Genomic DNA, 18,907 nt, shown 5'->3' with positions numbered 1-18,907 from the left:
CTATACTTCCTAAGGAACACTACAAATTTTGGTTCACAAATTTTGGATCTCTATAGCTCAACTTATAAATTTCCAAAGTTACACACAAAAATAGGAATAAATGGACTAGCTTTCTGAACTGAGTCACTGACATACGGGGTCCACCAATCAGACGGACCCACACGTCGGCGACCGAAAACAGGGAAGGCGGTGCTGTTCGACGCAGGTTGGCCACGGCTCATCGCCGGTGAGCTTTCCGGTGAAGCCAAGGGCACCAACATGATCTACTACTCAAACCGCATCAGATGGTCTAGGTGGTGGCCATGTAGGTGTGGCGGAGCGGGCTCGTCGCTGGCCATGGCGGCACAACGGTGCTGCTCTATGGTGTGCCGGTCGTCTCTGGCCACGGTGAAGCTAGGCAAAGTGATCTACAGAACCACGATGACCATGTGACTATGTCTAGGTGACTTAAGCGGCTGGAGGCGCTCCAATGAAGCACAGCCACGACAGCGGCCATGGTGGAGCTCCAGCGAAGGCAAACCCACGATGGCGCAAAGCGAAAAGTGGCTCACCTAGGGCACGAATGCGGGCGCCGCAAGGTGGGAAAGGTGGAAAAGGGTGACACGAAGCTGTGAGCGCGACCGATTGGAGAATGGGGCGACGGTGAGCGTGGGCGAGCTCGGCGGAGCAGCTACAATGGTAGTGGCGATGGCGGCTGCTGCGGTGGCTGTGCTGAGGCGAAGGAGGAAGCCAGAAATGAAAATGGGACCATGGGGCAGTGTGGGCGAGCGTTGGGGCTGATAAGGTGTGCTCTGGCCCGACGCAGCCACACTAGGCAGGACGCCGGCGATGCGCGGCCATCCTCGCATCCACGTGGCGCGCAAGCTCTCCGATGGTCGGCCATCGAAGTCGTTCGATTCAGTTCGTCAGTGTTCGTGATCTGGCCTAACAGCGTGTTTTGCAGCGAAGAAATCTCCAAATCTATGGATTGTTAGCTAAAATTTCCTAAACCAATGTTGAAGCCCATAGTACCAGCTCCAATTGTTGTTTAGAACTCAAGCCCTGAATCTCAACCAATCTCAAGTTATGTCATCCCAAAGTCAGGCTGTCAGCACTGTCAGGGTTTAAAACTTAGAAAAATTTGCTAAGTGCTAAAAACAAGGATTTGGTGATTCTTGTGAGCCTAATTCAAGCATGTTAGGAGCTAAACCAGCCAATGACCCAAAAATAAAAGTTGTTCCTCTTGCCAAATACTACAACTTTTCTTTAGTGACCACCTCCATGCAAGGTCTCTAGCACATAGTTCATACTTGGTCAAACATGCTACATTCAAATGATGGTATACACTCAACTATGGCTTAGTGACCAATTTACCCCTCACCATGAATACCAAAGTTGTTCATCATGATCTTCTAAACATGTTTAAGCTATTTGTAAGGTTACACACTCATTTCATGCATTGGTCACACATAGGGCTATCTAGGTCAACACATAACATCACTTAAGTACTTGATCATGAAAGGTGACTTTCATGAACAATGTTCCATTTGTTAACCTAAGTGTAGCTAATATGTTTTAGTGACTCACATAAACCAATTACATGTATTCACTCATGATCATATGCATATATACAAAGAAACATAAAATAACAAGCAATGTTGCATATGTTTCAATCAAATGTTTCACTTGTAAAAGCTTAAATATGAATGCTTGATGCTCATGCTCATGCAATGCAAGTCAATTTATGCAAGGCCAACACCTAGGGTGTTACATTGAGTCCCATTCAAGCCCAATGCGAGCCTTACCCATGTACTTCTTACTCTTTCTACGATCGGCCTTCTCCTCTTTCTTGTCCTTCTTGTATTTGTTGTCCTTGATCTCATATGGACACTTAGCAATGAAGTGATCGGTGCTTCCACAATTGTAGCATGTCCTCTTTTTTTGTTTGGGAAGCTTCTCTTCACTACCTTGTAGCCTTGCTTCTTTAGCCCCTTGTGATACCTCCTCATAAAGAGAGCAACATCATCCACTTTCTCGTATTGGTCATCATCATGTTCACTCTCACTAGAGGATGAGGTGGTCTCTACTCTTTCTTAAACTTGCTTGCTTGCTTTGGGTTTGCTAGTTGAAGCTTGCTTGTTGATCTTGGACTTGCTAGTAGAGCCTTGCTTGCTTGATTTGTTGGCCGAGAGCTACATCCTTGTTGATATTGATGTCTTCTAGCTTTGCTTGCAATTCTCCAAGCTTCTTCCTCTCATTTGCTTCTTCTCTTTGCATATCAAAGGTCAAGATCCTCCCAAGTACATCATTTGGTGTGAAGTACTCAGACTTCTTCTTGTCTCTAATTAAAGTGACTATAGTCTCATTTCTAGGTGAATAAGCTTCCAACATAATCTTGACAGCTTTATGATCATCTAGCTCATCACAACCATAGCCTCTAATCTTGCCCACCATTGTCATCAACCTATCAAACATCTCTTGTGGCCCTTCTCCATCCAAGATAACAAATTGGTTTAGCTTAGACATCAACAAATCAATTCTTACCTTTCTCACTTTGTCAACTCCTTCATGTGCAAGATGCAAAGTATCCCAAATTTGCTTGGCAACATCCACACCAATCACTCTATTGTACTCATCACCATGCAAGGCACTAAGTAGCACCCTAGTAGCTTGACCATTGAGGTGGATGATTCTCATTTCTTCCATGGTTGGATTCTTGGGATCAATAGGTGGCTCAAATCTATTGCAAACAACCTCCCAAATTCTAGGATGAAGACCTATAAGATAGGCTCTCATCAAGTGCTTCCATCTGGCAAAGTTAGTCCCATCAAAATGTGGTAACTTGCCCGTGGATACATTGATGAAAGACTTGCGATCATGGTTAGTTATAGACATAGAAGAATAGTTAAAGGATACGATGGCATATTTATTGTCATCATTCTTCTTGCCCTTTCCTTTCTTATCCTTCTTGCTATGTACTTGGTAGGACTCATCATCATAACCATCTTCGGATCTGCTAGATAGCTCACTTGAAGATGCATTGGAGGCTTTTGCTTCTTGTTCCTTCTTCTTTCTTGCTTCTCTTCTTTTTCTTCTAGCTTCTCTATTGAGTCTTCTTTCTTCTTTTCTTGATTTCTTCTCTTCTAACCGTTGCTGCTCCTTCTTCTTCTTCTCTCTTGCTTCTCTTCTCTTTTCTAGCTGCTCTTTTTCTTTTTCTTTCTTTTTCATTTTGAGCTTTTTTGGCATTGGTTGCCTCCAACTGCGGGAGCATGGAGTTGATCGTTGTAGAGGCACTAAGCTCACTGCTGTCGGTGTCTTGCAGCCCAACATCCTCTGGATCTATGTTGATGGGCTTCACGACACTGGATCCTCCCCTGGGCTCCATACCTCACACGATGTAACCTGGCTCCGATACCACTTGTAAGATCACTGGTACGCCTAGAGGGGGTGTGAATAGGCCGATAAAATTCAACTTAAACCAAAATCAAATTCACCTGTGGCACTACCACTCTATGAGCGTGGCACTGTCGCACATGCAAGAGAGATTAGTTCACAGTTCAAAATCTACCCAACGAAATTTAGATAGGGTAAATTTCTTAGCTTCCTGCAGGGTGGTAAATCTCATTAGTTCTCTAATTGCGAGGTCATTATCACCAAAACCCATAATTAAGGCTTGATTGCACTTTCATGAACCAATCACAATATAAAACCTAATTCAATCATCGAGAGACGGCCATGAACAATCACCAACTCATGCCGATGCTCCTCTGCTGCTCCAAGCCATCTAGGTGGCGGCAACCACCAAGAGTAATAAGAAATCCACAGCCACAATGATCCCCAAGTGCCACTAGATGCAATCACTCAAACAAATGCACTAGAAATCACTCCCAATCTCACTATGATGATGAATCAATGATGGAGTTGAGTGGGAGGTGTTTGCTTAGGCTCACAAGGATGTCAACTATGTCAAAGTGCCAAGATAGTGAGCCCTAAGCCGGCCAAACCCTATAAATAGAGCCCCTTTCCGAGCGAGACCGCAAACAAAGAACCAGGCTCTAGGGCCAACGAGGCTCGAGACGCCATCATGCCCACGTCCTTCTATTGAGATAGTTGGCAAATTCCAAATATTAGTTAAATTAAACAGCATGAACACAAATACTAGTGTGAGCATTGCTCGCATATACTCTAGTTAAATGAAGATAAACAACATGAATAGTGGTACGGTGATGATCCACCTCCAAAGGGGAACTGGCGGGTGAGAGACCACACCAATGAGAGGTCCATCTGTTGGTGGAGGATTGTCGACGTGGAAGGCCTCTAGGGCCTCCCCATCGACAGACGACCTCGTTGGCTCCACCATGGTCCTGGCAGGAGGCGTCGGTGACACAGTAGGGTGGAAGGCAAAAGCTTTAGGATGAAATTGGGAGCTCTAGAGAGAGCAGGCATGAGGTGTATAACCTTCCCTCTTGCCCCTTGTCTCTGCTGCTATTGTTTAGGGGGTCGTTGACGACCCCACGCCCAAGACGTTTGTGTGGGTGGGCGGTGGGGCTTTGCCCCATCACGTCAATGCGATGGGCCAAAAGCGACATCCCCTGCTATAATAGGCTATTGACACCACCCATGCGCGCGTGCTTGGGCTGGAATGCAGGAGCACGTTGTCTGGGTAGTCAAGATTTCAGACGATTGGACCTTGTGTGATCCTATTAAATATAAAAATTCTAAATAAAAATCATCTTTGATGCATGGTTCTTGCAAGTTCAACAAATCTTATCAAATACATGAAAATAAGATGAGTTGGGTTCAACATAGATCAAAGCCACTCATGACTACTACTACAATTAATACAAATTGACCGAGTGCACTCCATAAGCAGTAGTTTTACTCATAGATCTATAATGTATTGTGTCCGATGAGATGAAATGTGCCGCATCGGACTTTCTTACGAGCACAGTGAAATATTAGAGTGAAGCGAATGCAGCAGGAAAGCTAAACATAAGAAGTGAACCAAGAAAAAGAGCTTCTAACACGCTTGGGACTTGAATGCTTGGTATAGTTGTGATAGGCCTTTTATGTACTTATTTGATTCCAATCCAAGAAGTCATAATAGTCTTGGGGTAGACTGAAGAGTGAAGAGTGAGATGTGTCTGACTCAGTCAGATTTGGTCTATCGGCTCGGTCAGATTTGGTCTATTGGCGGTAAAGTCACCGTGAGTTAATTCCCAACTACTTGCATCACCATTACTTGCACTCCTCCATCATCGGCTGGACTATTTAACCTAGTCTGGATGCACCTGTTGGGCTTGAATCCACACACTCATGAGGTAATCATCTTTCTTCATCACCTACAGGTGCTTTGTCTTCCTCCTTGCACCTCTCATGGCCTAAAGCCCGTGAGAGGTTCAAGATGGAGATAAAACACTTCATAGGGAAGCTAGTGTTTGGAGAAGGCCTTCAAGATTGGGTGCTTTAGATTCCATAATCTTGTTGCATTTGACCATCGAGATGCAGATCTGCATCCCTTGATCCTCAGAGGTAGCAAGATTATGGAATATAAAGCACCTCACTGAGATGCTGGTGCAAGTTTTGCGAGGTGCTCCTTCTCCATCCTTTGCGAGGTGCTGCCGTTGAACATGTGCTTAACCTTGATGATTGTAGATCTTCTTGTAGATCTTGTGTTAATAGAAGATCTATAATCATCTGGTTCTCTCCTTTTCTAGGGCTCCATACTCGATTGGGGGTGCTTCAAGTTTGCTAGGTGCTCGTTCTACAAGATTGGGTGCTTAGAGCATCTCCAAGAGTACCCAATATTTTCTTCCACAAAACATGAAGTTTTACAATTCTTAATAATGTATTGGAAGGAATAAAGAAGGCAATCTCCAAGGGTTTATAATAATTAGCCAATTAGTTGTGTTATCAGTCCATACCTATTTGTATGGTAGACGTAGCATCCTGCTAGAGTCATCAGTAGACCTTAGTACCTTCCCTATGTTCCCTAGTTCTTGGAAAATTAGCATAGGAGTACACAAAGTTCATTTGATGTATGTCATGTTGCATGGTGCACTAAAGTTTGGCCCATGTTGTTTCTCAGTGACCAGACAATCTTGCGCGACCTAGATTTAAAAATAGGGTCCAAACTTAAAATTATAAACAACACAATAACAAGCATCACAGGAAAATGAGGAAAAATGAGACTTGCTCATATGAACTCTGCAGAAGAAAATCTACAGCGAAAAGCAACCAACAGGGGCTAGACCATGCTTAATAGAGTTTAACCCACCTAATACTTAAGTGCAGCAAAAGTTCACACAGACATGCAAATAAGAGTTCACATATTTGCAAGGGCGTCCCACAGATCAAACCTAGTCATGACTACTAGTACTACTGATATGTCCCATAGCTCAAGGGTTGAGGTGGGCATGCAGGAGCTACTCCATGTTCAACTTTGCTAAGACGCCGTTGGTGGATGGCTGGAGGCTCTCGATGAGATCATCGATCTCATTGTCGTCCGATCCTGGTGGAACACTCTGCTCCACCACCTAGATGTTCACTGCCTCGCTAAACTAAAGCTAGCTAGCGCCAGTGCTGTGGCAGCTGCTTGATGAACAACTTTGGACACCACAGTCGCCTTGTTTTCATGCGCCTAGGTGGCTTCCTGGAGGGCCATGACAAGTGCAACACGCGGGGCCACCAAGTCACCGCATAGCATGTCAGTGTGTAGCCTAGACACACACAATGCTGCTTGGACCTCGTGGTAATGCTTCAATAACTTATGATATTTTTCATCGCTTGAAGATTCGCTCACTTTAGAACCAAAGGGCTATGCGGGGACATACGAGCTCAGTGGCGGCGAATGGTGATGGGACGATTCTCTGGCACCACTGGTGGGAAGCCCCATGACAGGGGTGGTGCCGCCATAGAGGAATCGCTGCACAATGCAATACAAGTTCAAGCCAGATGATAAGGGGGAGAGCGATTAGATTTAGAAGGAAAATGATTAACTAATCTAACCAGTGCCGCATGGCAAAAATCACCGGTGGCTACCCCCATCGGCGATCTAGCTCTTGTTCGTCGCCCGCACGTGATGCCGAGCAATATTCTTGTTGATGGCGTACGTCCTGTATGGGTGATGGCTGGCCCAAGCAACGATATGCTCCCTAATGATGGACTATGTCTGACCACAGGGTGCACTCTCTGGGAAAGGGGGCAGACTAGTAAGCCATAGCGGCTGGCGCATATCATCAGCTTCTAGCTCTCAGGGATGGGAGTTGCATACCCGTGTCGATGATCGTCCCCTGAGTCCATCATAATGCAGACTAGAGAGTGTTTAGACATGTCCTTAGTGGACGCCGAGCGAGAGCACGAGGATACATGAGAGCCACTCACGACATGGGCTAGCAAGAATAGAGGAGTCCACGTAGCCTGCGACAACGGCGAAGTGGAGCGCACCGGGAGTGGCGGTGGTGAGGGAACCACCGGTGCCACTGGTGCTAGCATCGTTATCGAGGGTGATGGGGAGAGAAATGGTAGTCTAGGAGATGGTGGGTGGGAGCACGATAGGAACACCGGTCTCCCATGACTGGACGTCGATGCCACCTTTGTCGACACCAAAGTAGGGCACACCATCGGCCCTACCTCCTCTAAAGCGGGGAGAGCCAGTACACTAGAGGAAGCGGGGACTGGAGCCAGGTAGCCCTTCCTTGAGTAGCACTTCATGGGCATGGCCTTAGTTGCAAGCGATGGGGAGACAAAGTTTGGGACTTTACGAGGCGAGGCGAGCGTTTTTTGCGTAATGCAAGGTGGAATCAAAGAATGGGATCGACACTAGGCTTTATGTATACACAGGGTAGACCTTCTATATGCTATGAAGTATACATACTTTATGTATACATAGGGCAACACTTCACAGATCAAGATTCTTGATTAAGCTCATTGTTAGGTTCGGTATAAAATGTTGTTCTATTTGCATGATTGTTGATGGTAGTTAACATTCATCACAAACCATCAATATAACTTGCATAAATGGATAAAATGGATCACCACTATAGACTTAAGGGTTTAAACTAATAAATTCCATGAGTTTTGGTGAATGTGTATTTCCAGCAGGATTCAATCATAAAACCATAAAGGGGGTCCTATTTGTAAAAGGAAATCATGGAATTTTGCTGTGGGATCAAAGTGGGAAGGTTCTAGAAGACTCTAGGAGGCTCTCCACCAAAGCAGAGCTCGATCCACTAAGATGTGGGGTCAGTTAGCCCCACCTAGAGGCCACCCAACCCCTATAGGCCCCACCTATCATCGTCTTTGTTATGTCAATTCTCCACCGCCTCCTAGGATGCATCTCCATCATTTATTCAATTTGGTTTGATCCGAGGGCCTAGGATTGATGCTCTAGCCTATATATACATGCCTGTAGCCCCCTTAGGGCATGCCTCATTTGATCCTGAGAGCTGAGAAGCCAGAAACCCTAATTCATATGTCCACTAGGATCAAGGCTAGCAATCAAGAGAAGATTAGTACCTCGATAGGATCTAGTCTTCTATTAGAGATAGAGAGATAGAGTGAAAGGGAAGAGTTTTGGAGGAGTCCCAGCCTATCGATGCTCTCTATATGACTTGTACCCTAGGCAGAATCAAGTTCTTCTTGAGCTTGCTTCTGAAATTTCTCTAGGTAATCGACTTCTAATTCGAGTAAGCATCTTGTTCATATTATTCTTCAGGTTTCCGACTCTCTTTTGAGTACTTTAATACTTGTAGCTCCTGGGTTAAAGTAGTATTCATAGTGTAAGCAGTGGTGCTTAGACTCAGTTACTCATGGATGTACCCTATTTTCTGGATCGATGGTAGCTCACGAGGGTGACTCTTATTGCCTCGTTGAATTCTCTATAGTCCACCTCCCGTTAGTAGGCCTAGCAGGACTTTGTTACTATAGGAAACATCCTCTGCTTGTGTTTTCTCTAGTAATATCCCTAGAATTGAATAATAGAAGACAAAGCTTACCAAAGTTAGAACTAGAAGACCTTAGCAGTCTCCTCTATGCTCCTATTATCTAGCCTTAATTGTGAAGTTGGGTTAAGTTAGAATTGGTTATTCTCACCCCCGTACCTTTAGGGGTTAATATAAAACTAGGTTACTCTCGGTGAAGTGCTACAATGATATAATATCTGTACACTTGTGGATTATTCTAGTGCATTAATTTATACCAACAAGCATTTTTGGCTAGTTGCTGGGGAACGGTTGCTAAGTTAACTTTGAGTCTAGCTTAACCTTGTACTATACTTTTGTTATTTTATATTTTCTTTCCTTTTTACCATGGATCTAGAATCCACCCGTGTCTACCAATATGGTGCACCCATGGGCACAAGCCTAGAACCACAAGAATCTTCAATGCTTATCCTAACACCTGGCTATGAGCTGCTGCCCGTGGTTAATCAACATGGTTCAGGATCAACCCTTTTTAGGCAAAGATAATAAAAACCCCTATTCTCACTTAAATGAGTTTGAGCAAACCTGTGCATGCCTATATGGGCATGTCAGATGAAACCTTACGATGGAAGCTCTTTCCCTTTTCTTTGATGGGAAAAGCTAAACGTTGGTACAGCCTCACCATTGAGAGTAGACAAGGAGATTGGGAAGCCCTATGCTCTAGCTTTTGCTTGCGATTCTTTCCCATCTCCAGGGTAGTCAGACTTCGTTTAGAGGTTCTATCCTTTAGATAAAAGAAAAAAGAATCTCTAGGCATGGCATGGGAATGCTTTAACACTCTCATTAAAACTAGCCCTAACCTTACCATTCAAGACACTATTCTTCTTCAACACTTTTATATGGGTCTTAATAGGAAAACCTCAAAGCATCTTAATATGGCCTCAAGAGGCTTGTTCTTGCATGTTTCTGTCAATATGAGGAGAAGCATTCCTACTAAAGTCTTAGAGGACGCCCCTAAAGAAGTAAAAGAGAAGCCATTAGAGGAGGAATCCCATATAGCTAAACCTGAATCCTTACAAAACACATCACCAACTTCAGCTATCTTAGATCCCTGAACCACCGGAAAAGGAGGAAACTCTAATTTTGAATTTTATGCTTGATTTCAAGGACAAACTTTTTGATGAATATGGACATACCTTGAATTATCATACTATGAGGAGACTCAAGAAGTCTAGGAAATCATCATCTCATGAAGAATCTTTAGACCCTTCTGAGGAAGCTTTCCTTAAAAGACTACGAAAGAGCTAGTGTCTATTATAAGCAATGAATGGCTAGAAGAATAAGAGCTTTCCTCTAATGTGATTCACCTAGATTCACCTTCTATATCCATTCATTGCCAAATCAACAAAGCTCCTTTTGATGCTCTTTACAATCTAGTTGTGGGTGTTAACATCATGTCTACATCTTTTGCTCATGATTTATTGAAACACATGCCATTAACCCCAACAACAAAGTTATTGAAAAGTTTTTTAGGACACATTCTCCCAAGTTTGGGAATACTTTATGTCCTTCCTATCTAGGTAAAAGGATCTAAGGTTCATCTAAGCTTCTATATCTTTGATATTATAGAGTTCAACCTATTGATAGGATAACCAATTGAAAGACTTATCCAAGAAGGACAAATGGGGAAGTTAAATATAAGACTTGGGATAAACTTTAAGCTTTCTATACCCATTACTCATTCTTTAAATGCTGAGAGTGAGCCAATTCCTGAGGAAGACCCAATGGAAGAGGTTAAGGCTGCATCTCTTGATGACTTCATCAAACCCAACCTTAAAGATGATGCCTAGCACTTCATCGAAGAAGAAGACAAAAATCCTATAGATCTTGAACCTCTAGATGAATTGCTAGAACCACCTAAGCCCTCCATTGAGCTTAAACCCCTGCCTTCTATCTTAGATATGTTTTTCTCAATAATGTTCAGGATTCTCTTGTGATCATAAGTGATAAACTCTCCCAGGAAGAATCCCTATGCTTGCTAACTATCTTAGAAAAACATCATTCTACTTTTGGCTACTCACTCCAAGACCTTAAGGGAATTATCCCTGCTCTTTGCACCCATCGCATCCCTATAGATCCTAATTGTATACCTTCTAGGGAGCCCCAACAGTAGGCTTAATAATGCGATGAGAGAGGTTGTTAAGAAAGGGGTTTTGAAACTCTTGCACGTCAGGATCATCTATCACAGTATCGCATAGTGAATGGGTAAGCCCTGTTCAAGTTGTGCGTAAGAAGGGAGGCATGACTAGTTGTTAAAAATGAAAAGAATGAATTAATCCCCTAAAGAACCATCATTGGATGACGAATGTGTATAGATTACTGAAAAGTTAACAAGGCAACAAAGAAGGATCACTTTCCATTGCCCTTCATTGATGAAATGTTAGAGTGATTGGCGAGCCACTCTTTTTTCTGTTTTCTTGATGGGTATTCTGGTTACCACCAGATACCGATTCATCCAGATGACCAAAGCAAAACCACCTTTGCATGTTGTTGACATTCCTTACCATTGCTACTAAGAATAGAGTTGAATATAGTCCCAGGCAACGATGCCAGAAATGCTTGTTGGTATTTATTAACTTGTCGCTTGTTTTAATAGCCACCTATTATAAACCTATATCTCCTGACATTACTTTACTAGGTTGTCATCCCTAGTGATGATGCTAGAGATACTTGTGGGTACTACCTAGCATTACTTTTAGAATAACTCTAAGTAGTTCTTTATTAATTTATGTGACTAGAAAGAATATATATGAATGAAAAGGGATCTGCAAGCGCACAGATAATATACCATTGTAGCACTTCACCTAGGAGTATTCTAGGTATCATTATTTATATTTTTACCACGGGGAAGGTCTAGCATGGACAAGTATTGATAACTTATACTATTGATGGATAAGTAAACCATAACCAATATTCTACTCATAACAGGGGTAAGTCATAGGATAAGATATATATGATAAGTATTGATCAATGATAATGATAAATCACTCAGAGTACTCCTTTCTATGGCATTAGCATGGTCAGTTAGAATATTAGAGGAATAATTCCTAAGTCATTCTTAATTATAAGTCAAATCATATATTGATTAGTGCAATTACACCTAATAGTCATTGCTAAGATCATCTTCATATCTACACATAAGGGATATTACTAAGGGAGATTAAGAACAGAGCTTGTCCCCCTTCGTAACCTAGATCCTACAGTGCTACCTACATCGGGGAGTGGACTACATAGGACTCAACGAGAGTGTCACATCCGCGATCTACCACATGACCCAGAATATAGGGTGTATCCATAGGTAAATAATGTAAGCACCATGCTTACATAATGTCGACCACCCACCCATGGATCCTTAGGGTGAGCGCTATATGAACATATGCATGAATATGATGATAATCCAACTATACTAGGTATATAATCAAAGTAGATGATGAACATTATAACGAAGAACATGAATAAGATGAACACTAATATTGTTATAAAAATTATAGCAAGCATATAAAAATAATGGAGATACTAAAGAGAGAGGGGTACAAAGATTATACCAGGACCACGCTCTTGACACTGATCGGGAAATCCAAGCGAAGCCTACTTGCCTCCCTCTAGACCTAGCCTAACTAGCTATGCCTTAGAATATGATGGAGCTCTGAGGATGATTAGGGTTTCTGTCTTCTCAAATGACTTGATGCCTTCAGGGGGCAGGGGCTGATTATATAGCCCGGAGCAGTCCAACAGTGAGCCCTTGGATCAAACCTGACTTAAGGAACTGGCGTAGATGCAACCTAGGAGATGGTGGAGGCTGATAGGTGGGCCCAGGGGCCGAGTAGCCTATAGGTCGAGCTAGGGCGGCCCCACCTAGGCAGCCTCTGCCTCTTTGCCTTAGTGTGGTGTCCTCTGCTATCCTCTAGAACCTTCTAGTGTCCGTTTCAGCGGTGGATAAGCGCAATTAAATCTGACATGTAGGTCCACCTTGATGGTTTTCTGGATAAACCCTATAGAAATAAGATTCACCAAAACTCGTAGAATTTATTAGTTTAAACTCCTAAACATTTGTTGGTGATCTCAATTGTGCCCTTATACATGTTTTCTTGATGGTTTATAAAGGTTGTTAACTACCATCAACAAACTCCCCCAAGTTTAACCTTTGCTAGTCCCTTAGCAAAGCTAAACTCAGCAAAATGGACCTAGGAGTTGCTTCAATGCTCTCACTCCTCAAAAGTACACATGCGTTCAAACAAGAATTCTCCTCTGGATTAAAATAAACTAATCTGACTTTTAAACTTACCCATATTACCTTCAAGTATGGGGCTCCTTATCCTTCACTTGGGTCTTGAGCAATTCGAAGATAGAGTAATCAAGTCAAGCACTATGTCTTAAGTTCTTTGCTCAACCATTATTCTGGAGTTTTTATAGGTTTTCAAAATAAAACTTAGAGCTTCCATTATATGACACTCTCAAGTCTCTCAATATATGTAGTATTTGTGGATCCTCACTAAGGCAATAATAATGTTATGCCTTTCTCTTCCTACAACTAAGGCTTATGTGGAGCTCATAGGAGTGGAAAAAGCATGAAAGAGCATACTTATAATACATATTGTAAATTCAAACCTCAGATCCAAAGAGAGTTAAGTCATATAATCAAATCAAGATGTGCATGTGTGTGGATGTATATGGTGGCTAACCTAATTCTACTTTGCTCCTTGAAAACATACTCTCTTTTGAAACTTGGAAACAACTTTGCAAGAAAACATGGGCTATCTTATTCATCTCTTCTCTTTTTTTTAGACGGGCATCGGAGTACCCATTGTTTTATATATCGTGGATACTTATCCATTTTTTCTCTTTTTTCTTCTTTTCATGAATAACTTTTGCATAGCCTCATGCTTACTTTTGACTGCAACAAAACTTTTGAGAGATAGCAACAAGAATTTGGAGCATTTATTTGGTGGATATCCTATAGGGTATATTTTTTGTGTTCACTCCCAGTGTAAGAGTAAAATATTTTTAGGTGGATCTAGAAGGAATGGCATGTTGTTGAGCCTACCCCCAGTGTAGGAGTAGTGCATATGTAAGTGGTGTGTACGTGATCTTGATTTTAAGAGCTTGACAAACCTCTCATAAGGGTCAACAAAGCTTGACTAAACTCGATGCAATGCAAGCAGCATATATGTGGAAATTTTCCTAATCTAAATATTATATATGGCTCTGGTAGAAATTAAAGCTTTGTCATACAAGGAACTTATCATGTAGAATTTTTATGTTTTTTTCAAAAGATAAATCTCTAGAACTCTAGTATCACTAGGAACAAGATAAACAACAGATCATACCTTCTCATATCATATCCGTCAATTACCTAGACTTAGATCAAGCATATGCTACCCACGAGTTTCAAGTTTAGAGTAAATTCTTATATCAAATCAGTCGTATCTAAAACTTGGGAGAATTCAAGGCTGAAAACTAGGTACTTGAAAGGAATTAAAATAGAGCAACTATTTATCATTTCCATTTCAAGAGATTATCTTCAGAGTCCTTTTTATTCAGCTCTTAAAAATAGAAAACTAGACACACACTTTTATTTTGTTTTCTCACTTTTTAGATCATGCCTTACTAATATATATATGTAAGACAAAGATAAATTTTATTTTGCTTTTAGTTATGCTTCTCTTTTTTAAACAAATGTAGAGCAAACTTAAGGATAACAATAGATACATGGGAGATGCTCCTCCCCCAAGCTAGATGTTGTCAGTGGTCGAATGTTGGAAGTTAAGTGATCCTTCTCAGAGCATGTTTGCCAGCGGTTGTTCTTCACCTATCCAAAAATTGACTTGGGGAAGATGTACTTTAGGTGGAGTGAGATGAAGATGAATGGGTGAACTTGCTCTTGAGCATATGTTCCATTTTGCAAAATAACAATAAGAACACCAAAACTCGTGGCACGGATTAGGATAAGGGGATTAGCGGTTCGCTATTTGAAGATTAGTTATTCTTGAGGTTTAGAAATATTTTTGAAGCAATAGAATTCTAGCAGGATGTCTATCTAGTATTTTTAGATTTTCTATTTTATGATATGTAGAACAGAAAACATGTCTGCATAGTATTTTTAATTTTTATGCCACCACAGTGAATATTCCCATGGGTTTTTACACACCTGTAGATTTATTGACATGGGGATTTATGATGCAATTATGATGAAATGTAGTCATGAAACTTTTTATCTTTCTTTTATTAACACAATGTAAATGCAGAAGAAGTAAATATGCTAAAGTGAAAAATAATCTATGCAATGCTAGAAAGTAAATATGGAAAACTACCAGTTGTTACCTCATGGTCAGGGTTTGGATTTTAAGTCCTCTGGATAGGACTTGACTAGAGAGAAGTTCTTCATTCCTTGGGTGCATATCCAGTCTTAGCGGTGGAGACCTAGATGGCTGAACATCCTATGATGGTGACTCTGATGATGATGTCACCTTTTCTTTCCACACTTGCTTGGACTGTGGACTTGTCTTAGGTGGAGTAGGTTCATCTTTCACTAGGCGCTTTCGGTTCTTCATCTTCCCATTCATTCCATCGGGGTTGGTTCCTTTGACATTGGGATGATCGATGTCTCCTCCTTGAGTGGCTCTTCTTGGGCTATTCATAAGTAGTATAACTATTAAAATAACAGCGTAGCTTGTCTCTAGGAAATTGGAAGTGGTCTTGTCTAGATCTGATGTAGATGATCGCATTGGTAGTGTTGAGGAACGGTCCTCCAAGACTGATGGGTGTATCGTCTTCTTCTCCCATGCCTAGGACCATGAAATTGGTAGGGGCATAGTGATCTTGTATTCTTACCATAACTTCCCTCGCTATTCCCTTAGGGAATTGGATTGATTGGTCTATCATTTGCAACTATATATATGTAGGGAACAGAGGTTCATTACCAAATAAATATTCATACGTTACCTTGGAAATTATATTGATGCCCGATCCAAAGTCATAGAAGGTCTTGTGGAAGATTCTTTTTCCAATGGTACACTTGATCGTCGGTACGCCTGGATCATCCTTCTTAGCTAGGAATGGTGAAGCGAGGAGATGGTCATACTTAGATCAGAGTGTGTTGATCATGTTGATCATTTCTTCTTGTGGTTGACTGGTCTTATTCTTCCTCCTTCTTTGGTTGTTCTTCTTCTTGGTCACTATTGTCTCTTTAGGTAGGTATGCCTTTTGTGGATGACTAGGAGATTGTAAGATGTGGTTCTTGAATGAGAACTTCTCCTTCTTGTCTTTGATTGTGAAACAGATCTTGGTACTATCCACATAGATGATAGCTTTTGCGGTGCTCAAGAAAGGTCAACTCAGGATGATGGGTGCCCTTTCATCTCCACCTGTTTCCAAAACCACAAAGTCTACTGGGAACATATGATTGTCCCACTCGGATGATGGCATCTTCAAGAAATCCCTTGGGGTAGCAGAGTGACTAATCTACAAGCTACAAACACATATTTGTGTACAACAAAGTATCTCCATTAATTTTATCATAGATTACCTTAGGCATGATGTTGACACTTGCTCCTAAGTCACAGACAACTTCTTGGATGATGTAAGGTTGCAATGGCGATATGGATGATAGGTCTCCTAGGATCACCTTTGTTGTTGAGTAGGGTGTAATCTGTCCACCTTCCCTCTAATGGTTGCATGTAGTAGAAAGCTACATTATGAATATTGACAAGATTTGTAGTTTCTAGATCTTCTGACTGCCCTAGAATCTTACTTTTGTCGGATGGAGGAACAACAGCCACCAGCTGAGCTATTTGTGATTCTATCATTTTATTAAAGCTATGCGGCTCTTAATGGTAGAAGCAAAGCTATCCATTCTGTTACTTATATTTTCTAATATTTTATCATTGGTGGCTACCTTCTTTGATAATCCTTCCACAAGTCTTGATTGGCCAGCAATTATTACCTTGAGGGTTACCTTGTTGACAAAGTTCACATCCTCTTGGGTTTCAGGATAGCTGTTCCCTAAATGCCCAGTGTTGCCACATACTTCACACGTCATGCATGAATCATGAATGTGCATGACTTCTTGCTTTTCATTGGCTCGCTCTTCAAGCCTCATCATCAGTAGATCCATCTTGGCAGATAGCATGTCTACCTCCTTGAGTTGATGCATACCTACACCTCTCTTGCCGATCTAAACATGTTCTTCATTCTAGCCATGGTTGGAGGCCATCTTCTCCACAAGAGTTGTCACTAGCTAGAAGTGTAAGTGACAAGAATGCACCTCCAACAACAATATCCATGGTCTCACGGGTACTGTTGGTCAACCCATGGTAGAACGTCCTACATGAGTAGCCAATTCTCCATCCCATGATGAGGACATTCTAATGTATAGTCTTGAAAGCGTTCCCATGCCTTAGGGATAGATTCATCATGTTGCTATTGAAAACTTAAAATTCTCCCTCGCAGAGCATTGGTCTTGCCTGTGGTAAAGAACTTTGCTAGGAAGGCAGTGGAGCTATTATCCCATGTAGTGTTTCTATCTTTGTTGGTGTAGAACCACTGCTTTGCCTTCCCTAAGAGTGAGAATGGGAAGAGGCGAAGTAGTATGGCGTCCTTGGTTACTCCCTTGATGCTAAAGTGTTGCAGATGTGCTAGGAAGTGTTGGAGATGAGCACTCGCATCTTCATGTGCCTTTCCACAAAACTGGCTCGCTTGAACCATGTTGATGAGAGTCAGCTTGAGCTCGAATCCATTGTCTCCCACATTAACTGTGGGTCTAGTTTGGATTTTGGCAGTGGTTGGAGCAGAAAATTCATGGAAAGTCTTGTCAGCCTTAGCTTCAAATTTTGGTGTTAAGCTTCACCTTGTCTAGGTTGTCTTCCAAACCTAAAGCTGAGACTTTCTTGAGTTTAGCTTTAGTTCTCCTGATTAATGCTTCTAGATCTTCAATGTAGTTTCATCGGAAGATCAAAACCGGTCATACATTACCCTACATAAGATATAAAAAGTAGATAGAACAAGGGTAACTCTACTTGAGCAGAGGTCAATGGTTATCTCGATCACATCAATGTATAAGTTTATCAATACTTCCTTTGTCTAGCTACCTTCCCCAGCAACAGCGCCATAAATGCGTGTTGGTATTTATTAACTTGTCACTTGTTTTAATAGCCACCAAATAATTACCTACATCTCCTAACATTACTTTACTAGGTTGTCATCCCTAGTGATGGTGCTAGAGATGCTTGTTGGTGCTACCTAGCATCACTACTAGAATGATACTAAGTAGTTTTTTATCATCTTATGTGACTAGAAAGAATATATAGATATGAATGAAAAAGGATCTGCAAGCACATAGATAATATACCATTGTAGCACTTCAACCGAGAGTATTGTAGGTATTGTTATTTATATTTTTACCATAGGGAAAGGTCTAGCATGGACAAGTGTTCGATAACTTATACTATTGATGAAGTAAACCATAACCAATATTTTACTCATAACTAGAGGTAAGTCATAGGATAAGATATATAATAAGTATTGATCAATGATAATGATAAATCACTCAGAGACTGCCTTTCTATGACATTAGCATGGTTAGATAGAATATTAGAGGAATAATTCCTAAATCATCCTTAATTATAAGTCAAAGCATACATTGATTAGTGCAATTATACCTAGTAGTCATTGTTGAGATCATCTTCATATATACACATAAGGGATATTACTAAGGGAGATTAAGGACAGAGCTTGTCCCCCTTCATAACTAGATCCTATGTGCTACCTACATCAGGGAGTGGACTACAAAAGACTCAATGTGAGTGTCACGTTCATGATCTACCACATGACCTAGAATATAGGGTGTATTCGTAGGTAAACAATGTATAAGAACCACGCTTACACAATGTTGACCACCCACCCATGGTACCTGTAACACCCTAGTGTTAAGCATACATTGGGCACATGCA

At 41.6% G+C, this 18,907-nt stretch overlaps 1 non-coding gene across 1 annotated transcript; it reads left to right on the top strand.

The window, feature by feature from the left end:
* The first annotated feature begins 17,304 nt into the window (after positions 1-17,304).
* On the top strand, positions 17,305-17,413 carry LOC136462000 (small nucleolar RNA R71). Its single transcript, XR_010760530.1, has one exon. It is a non-coding gene; the product is annotated as a small nucleolar RNA R71 (small nucleolar RNA).
* The last annotated feature ends 1,494 nt before the right edge of the window (positions 17,414-18,907 follow it).

The sequence above is a fragment of the Miscanthus floridulus genome, chromosome 6, assembly GCF_019320115.1.
Source record: "Miscanthus floridulus cultivar M001 chromosome 6, ASM1932011v1, whole genome shotgun sequence".
Taxonomy (NCBI): domain Eukaryota; kingdom Viridiplantae; phylum Streptophyta; class Magnoliopsida; order Poales; family Poaceae; genus Miscanthus; species Miscanthus floridulus.
The sequence above is the reverse complement of the archived record's forward strand: the minus strand, read 5'-3'. Positions and strand labels throughout refer to the sequence as shown.